Here is a 7084-nt window from a genome sequence, read left to right on the forward strand (position 1 = left end):
CTGGACATTGTTCTACCAACACACCTGTATGGAAAAGGATACTTAATCATGCAGCAAATGGGATATGATGGTAAAGCCCCTATTAGGAAACAAAAAGAGGGAGTCATTGAACCTATAGATCTTCCTTCACAGCCTAGTAGAAACAAAGCAGGATTGGGTTGTGAGCTCACTTTCCTCTTAAAACGGTCGCCCAGCATAACTACAAAACCTCAATGGAAAGTAAAGAAGAAGTACAAAGAAGAATCCTGGCAGGAAGCACTCTTTGAATCAGAAAAAACAATCCACAAGGCACGGGACCGTCAAGATCAGAAGTTACATCAGGGAAAGCTTCTAAGCCACAAGAAGGCCATATCTACAGTAGTAGCTCATATTCCAACACCAATATCTCAAGAACAAATCATGTCATCTCCAGATACCACTATTCCTCCCCAAGGAAGCACAGTCTATGAACAAATACAAAAAATAGAAGACGGATCTGACACAGAATCAACAAAAACTATGAAAATGGTATCCATCATCAAAGATTTGTTTTCACCATACAACATCCTAGTTTACAGCACTAATAGAATCTGGGATGATGCCTCTGAGACTGATTCCAATGAATATGAATGGGGTACTTGCTCCAATGCTACTACAGATATCTCTAATGATACTGATTCTATATCCCTTTCTCAAGAAGAACATAACACAGAAGATAGACCTCTTGAATTTGGACCACAAAATATCTATGATGCCAAAGAAAGCGAACAAAAACATTATGAACAAGTCTATACGGAGATAATACCATCGAAGACCTCGACACAATCCTGGACTTCTTTAAAACCAAGCACAATCATGATGAAAACTCTGTCCTAATACTTATAGTAGCAGAACTTGATCCACCTAACGATTCCTTACCGCTTGTCTTTCCTGACCTCATCAACTGGGATGAACCTAAAATCCATGATATACCAATTTTCCCAGATGATGAATCTATTATCCATTACCTATGTACCGTACATCCAGAAACAGGTTCTACCAGTGAACAAAGTAACGATGTCTGCCAATTAGGGAGTGCCAAGTCTCTCAGTCGCAAAAATAAACCAAATAAAGGATCTGATGCTGAAAACCAGTCAATGGTAGCTCTAGATCACAAAAAAGTAAAAATAAAGAACGCATCGGAGGGTGAAAACCTTTTTAAGGCACCTAACGATGGGAGACTTGACACTCTTCCTGAGCACTTTCATGAGCACTTTCATGAGCAATGACCCATATTGATTGAGCCCACTCAATCAATCAACATTGGTACCATGGAAGCAGCTAGAAACATACACCTTGCAGAATCTCTGACTGAGGAAGAAAGATCAGCATTCATCATTTTCTTTACAGAACAGCAAATTAATTTTGCTTGGTCATATGCTAATATGCCCAAAGTAGATCCACACTTAATCATGCATCACTTGTCCATCTCTTCAAGAGTTAAACCAGTCAAGCAAAAGCTACGAAAGATGAATCCGTAGGTGGCACTCATGGTCAAAACTGAACTAAAGAAACTATTAGATGTCGGATTCATCTGACCCATTGACTATGCAGAATGGATTTTCAACATCGTTCCAGTATCAAAACCAGATGGTAGTATTAGAATATGCACTGACTTAAGAGACGTCAACAAAGCTTGTCCAAAAGATGACTTTCCTCTACCCAGTATCGACATAATTGTAGATCTCACAATAGGCCATGCAATGCTCTCACTAATGGACAGTTTCTTAGGCTATAATCAAATCAAAATAGCTCTAGAAGATCAAGATAAAACTGTGTTCACCTGTCCTTGGGGAACGTACTGTTGGAATGTTATGCCTTTTGGCTTAAAGAATGCAGGGGCCACTTATCAAAGAGAAATGACAACAATATTCCATTACATGATGCACACATTTATGGAAGACTATGTGGATGATTTACTAGCTAAATCCTTCACCAGAGCAGAACATCTTGGCATCCTAACAAAAATCTTTGATTGATTGGAGAAATTCCAAGTCAGGCTCAACCCTAAGAAGTGTATCTTCGGGGTTACATCAGGCAATTTATTAGGCTACATAGTCTCAGCGAAAGGTATCAAAGTAGATCCAGCAAAGGTACAGGCCCTTATGGACATGCCACCACCAAAGAATATCAGTCAACTTAGATCTCTACAAGGATGACTTCAATCAATCAGGAGATTCATTACTCAACTAGTAGATAAAAGTCTACCATTTAACCATTTACTACACAAAAATGTACCATTCAGATGGGAGACCAAGTGTGCAGAATCTTTTTACCAAATCAAACAGTATCTGATTAATCCACCAGTTCTGGTATCACCAGTCACAGGAAAGCCTCTTATCATATATATCTCAACAACAGATATATCGTTGGGGGCACTATTGGCACAAGAAGATCAACAAGGAAAGGAACGGGCCATATATTACATCAGTAGGACATTGAATGGCTATGAACTCAACTATACGTTCATTGAAAAGGCTTGCCTAACAGTGGTCTTCGCATCTCAGAAGTTCTGACATTATATGCTAGCACACACCATTAAGCTAGTCACAAAAATTGATCCTTTGAAATATCTACTCAGTAAGGCAGCTCTCACAGGCCGATTGGCTAAATGGGTCATGATTCTCAGTGAATTCAACATCCAATACACCAAAAGATGAGCCATCAAAGGACAAGCAATTGCAGATCAGCTGGCTAAAGCACCGCTACCAGGACAACAAACCATGGAGATTGAATTTCCAGACAAGGATGTTCTTGCTCTTTCTACCAAACAATGGACCCTATACTTTGATGGATCCTATACACAACATGGTTCAGGTGCTGGCATTCTATTCATCACTCCTTAATGACACACTATACCAAGATCATATAGGCTTACGTTTCCATGCACAAATAATGTGGCTGAATATGAGGCATTGGTTATAGGCATCAAAATGGCCGTAGAATGGAAAATCACAGAGTTAAAAGTCTATGGAGACTCACAACTAGTCGTCAATCAAATCAACAACAACTATCAAACAAAGGATAACAAGCTACTACCCTACAAGTGAATGGTGGATGACTTCAAACAGTATTTTGTGCACATCACCTTTGAGCAAATACCAAGATTGAACAACAAAGCAGCCAATGCAATGGCTACTATCGCTTCATTACTACAAATTCTAGAGAAACAAAGTTGTTACGAGTTCCTAGTAGAGCAACTCTTCTCCCCCACCTATGACCACTCTAAATCCCATGTTATCTATGCCTTGATTGGTTCAGATTCTCCGCTATATGGACCAATATACGACTACCTCAAGCACAATATCTTACCAATTGACCAATCCCGTAACCAAAAACGTAACTTTATCCGGCAAGCTGCCCATTACACCCTTACCGCTGATACTTTGTATCGTCGAGGTCTAGATGGTACTCTTCTTCATTGCCTTGATCATAATGATTCTGATTCTGCTTTACACAAACTTCACGAAGGTATTTGTGGAACACATTCAAGTGGTACTACTCTTGCTAAAAAGCTTCTAAGGATGGGATACTACTGGCCTACAATGAAAAAAGGCTCATATCACTTCGCCAAGAAATGTCCTAAATGTCAGATCCATGGTAATCTGATATATGCACCAGCACAGGAACTGCAACCATTTACAACATCCTGGCCCTTTTGTCAGTGGGGACTAGACTTAGTTGGCAAAATTCAACCTTCGTCTTCAAATGGACACAAGTTCATTATAACTACAACAGAGTACTTTACCAAATGGATCAAAGCAGTTCCCATGACCACAGTGATGGGGAAACAAATTGCCTCTTTTATCCTAAATTATCTGATCTGCAGACATGGTATTCCAAGTTCGATCATCACAGATGATAGACGACCTTTCAAAAATCAAAATGTACAAGAACTATGTGAAAAATTCAAAATCCAACATCGGTTTTCCACACCATACTACCTATAGGGAAATGGTTAAGCAGAAGCATCTAATAAGACAATACTAAAGATCCTAAAGAAAACAGTGAATGATGTAGGCAAGGATTGGCATGTACAACTTAATCCAGCACTTTGGGCATACGGAACTAGCATCCACACACCTAAAGGAGCAACACCATACTCATTGGTATATGGATCAGAAGCCATTTTACCCTGGAAGTAGAAATCCCATCTCTCAGAGTCTCTTTGAAAGGATTAATCTTAGATGAAGAGTATCGAGTTAACCGACTGCAAGAACTCGAACTATTAGATGAAAGATGCCAACATGCTTACACTCATCTCAAGGCATATCAGCAACGCATGTGCAGAAGCTACAATCACAAGGTCATTCCCAGAAACTTCAAAGTTGGTGACCTAGTCCTCAAAGAAAATCCGAGAAATCAACAAGATCAAGAAAAGAAAGGGAAATTTGAACCTAACTAGTTGGGTCCCTATGTCATCATATCAGTCTATGGATCAGGTGCCTATCAGCTAACAACTTCAGAAGGAGATGTGCTCGACGAACCAACTAACAACATCCATCTAAAGAAGTACTACACTTAAGTAACCTAGTGCACGGAAAAAGCCAAAAACAATCAAAAAAATCAAAAAATCCAAAAAAGCAAAAACAAAGTACAATAAAAACAAATGGTGAAAACCTGGTAAACAGGCACTCTTGTGAAAGAACAGCTCCTCTATCTATCTCTACGCCATTTTATCCATCAAAACACTATCGACCATCGCCCGACACTTAGAACATATCCATTCAAGACATACTTAGCGTAGTCACTATCCTGGTTTATCCATATATATCCTCTTACCACATTCCACCATGGCTTGAAAATCACTGTACATGATCATATCAAGAGGCACACTCAGCTAGGGGCATTACATTGTTCAAAAACTTGCAAACAGTCAAGACATCAAAACTATTTGCAAAACTTAGAAGCATGACATCCAACAACCAAAACTACGCTTCATCGCAAAACAAAGCAAAACAATTCACAGAAATACCAAGGATGGATGATTTTCTGAAGTACTAAATGTTACATTATCGCATAAAAATCTTAACTATTTTTGCACTTTGAACTTTTTCAATTTTGGATTTTCTTCCTTATCTCACTAAATGCTTCAAAACTAGAGATCATGGGAAACTTCCAATATTTTCTTAGTCTTTTGTCTAGGAGGCGATCACTTGTACTGTGTGAATACTTGCCTTGAGACGTGATACATCGAATATCACTGAAGGCCTAATTCCACTTCACACATACAAATGATTTAATCTTGTCTGTTTACGCAATACGCACTCAGGTCATCCTGGTTCAATTATACCTTGATGCTTGTGCTATCTTGCAAAATAAAAACATCATGTAAATTTTTCTCAAGTCATCATGGTTCAATTATACCATTATGCTTGTATAAATTTTCAACATATCCTAAACAAATCAATGCTCAATGATGATACCTACAAAGAAAGCAAACAACATATGGCTATATCGGATGGCAAATACAGAATGAGGATGCTACCAAAAACATAGTTTCATATCATAGTAACATAGTTGCTTTTCATTTTACAAATTAATTGCATATCATTTTACATTTAGTTGCATATCAAATCATTCATCTCATTTTCCAGATACATTGCACAACATATCATTATCATACATCTCATTTTCAAGATACATCTCACAGCATATAAAAACATACATCCTGCATCATACATTATGCATATATTTAAGCATTGCATCATCATAAATAAATAACCCACATAACATGTATCCATATAAACACACCACATGATCAAAGAAAATAATGCCGTATATATATATATATCTCAAAAATGATCAAAATGTACAAAATGTATCAACATTGTGTCTAGTACAAAGAATACAAATGATCAAAAATACAACAGAGACCACGTCTCTCAAGTATGACTATCCCCAGACGGCGATGGTCTGGCTCCAGATCTCTCTGCTTCTGGATCTCCAAGAGGGTCCTGTCTCGGTGGCCCTGTGACACCTCAACTCTCAGACCGCGACCCGGTATCTCAAGATCGACTAGATCTCAACTGTGCAGAGCACTGTACTCGACGATCCTTAGGTACCGCCGCCTCATAGTGCCGCCGATAGTACTCTGCCTCCTTAGCTCTCAATGCTAGCTCTCTCAGGGTGTCTCTCATCGGACCACCCACCGCTACTCTTTGCATACTAGATACCAGCTCCTCCGCTCACCCTCTCCGCTCTATCTCCGTATCTCACTTAGTAGTCAACTGTGCAATCTGCCACTGATATGTCAAAACCTGCACCTGCAGCTGCTGTACAGTCACCTGAAGGGTCCGAATCTGCGCATCCTCAACATGTGTAGGGACCTGAACCCATAGTGGTACCTGTGCAGGGGCAACCCCTCCCACTCTGCCTATCCTCAGTGCTAGAGGTGGGAGCACATCCGTCCTCCTCCTCTGCGTTGGTCGCCTTGCCTCATCAGTACCCCCCACTGCAGCTAGCACCTCCCCCACTCTCCCCTCTCCACCGGCTCTCTCCACACCCCTATCTCCTCTCCTCCCTCTGACTCCTCTCCCTTTGACTCCTCTCCCTCATCCTCCTCCTCCATCCTCTCCATCATCATCATCATCTCCCTCTCCCTCATCATCAGAATCAAAAGCTGGCCGCATCTCCTCCGGATCAGATATCCTGGCCACCGCCCGCATAGCAAACAATCTAGCGAACTCATCCGTCATGCCCACATCTAGAATCTCTAGGGAATAATCCCATATCTGCCTCACCAACCTGACAAACTCCTCCATCGCCACTGCACTATCAATGGTCGGGCCCCAATCGGCTACATCCTACCTCCGCTGTGCACATAGGCAAGCTCCCTGCAGAATACCCTGCTGGCGCCCAAACTGTCTCAAAACTCAGGTCACCACAAACCTCTCTATAACAAAAGGGGTCCTCCCGATCAAATATCTAGTCATAAATACAAAGGGCATCTCCAGCCCATCCTCCGCCCACACCTCGCATCCTGTATACGGTTGCCATGTGACCGTATCAATATCATCTAACACTCTCCTCCAATGCTCTAGTTTGCCCAGCTTTTGCTGGATAA

The sequence above is a fragment of the Cryptomeria japonica genome, chromosome 9 (genome assembly GCF_030272615.1).
Source record: "Cryptomeria japonica chromosome 9, Sugi_1.0, whole genome shotgun sequence".
Classification (NCBI taxonomy): Eukaryota; Viridiplantae; Streptophyta; class Pinopsida; order Cupressales; family Cupressaceae; genus Cryptomeria; species Cryptomeria japonica.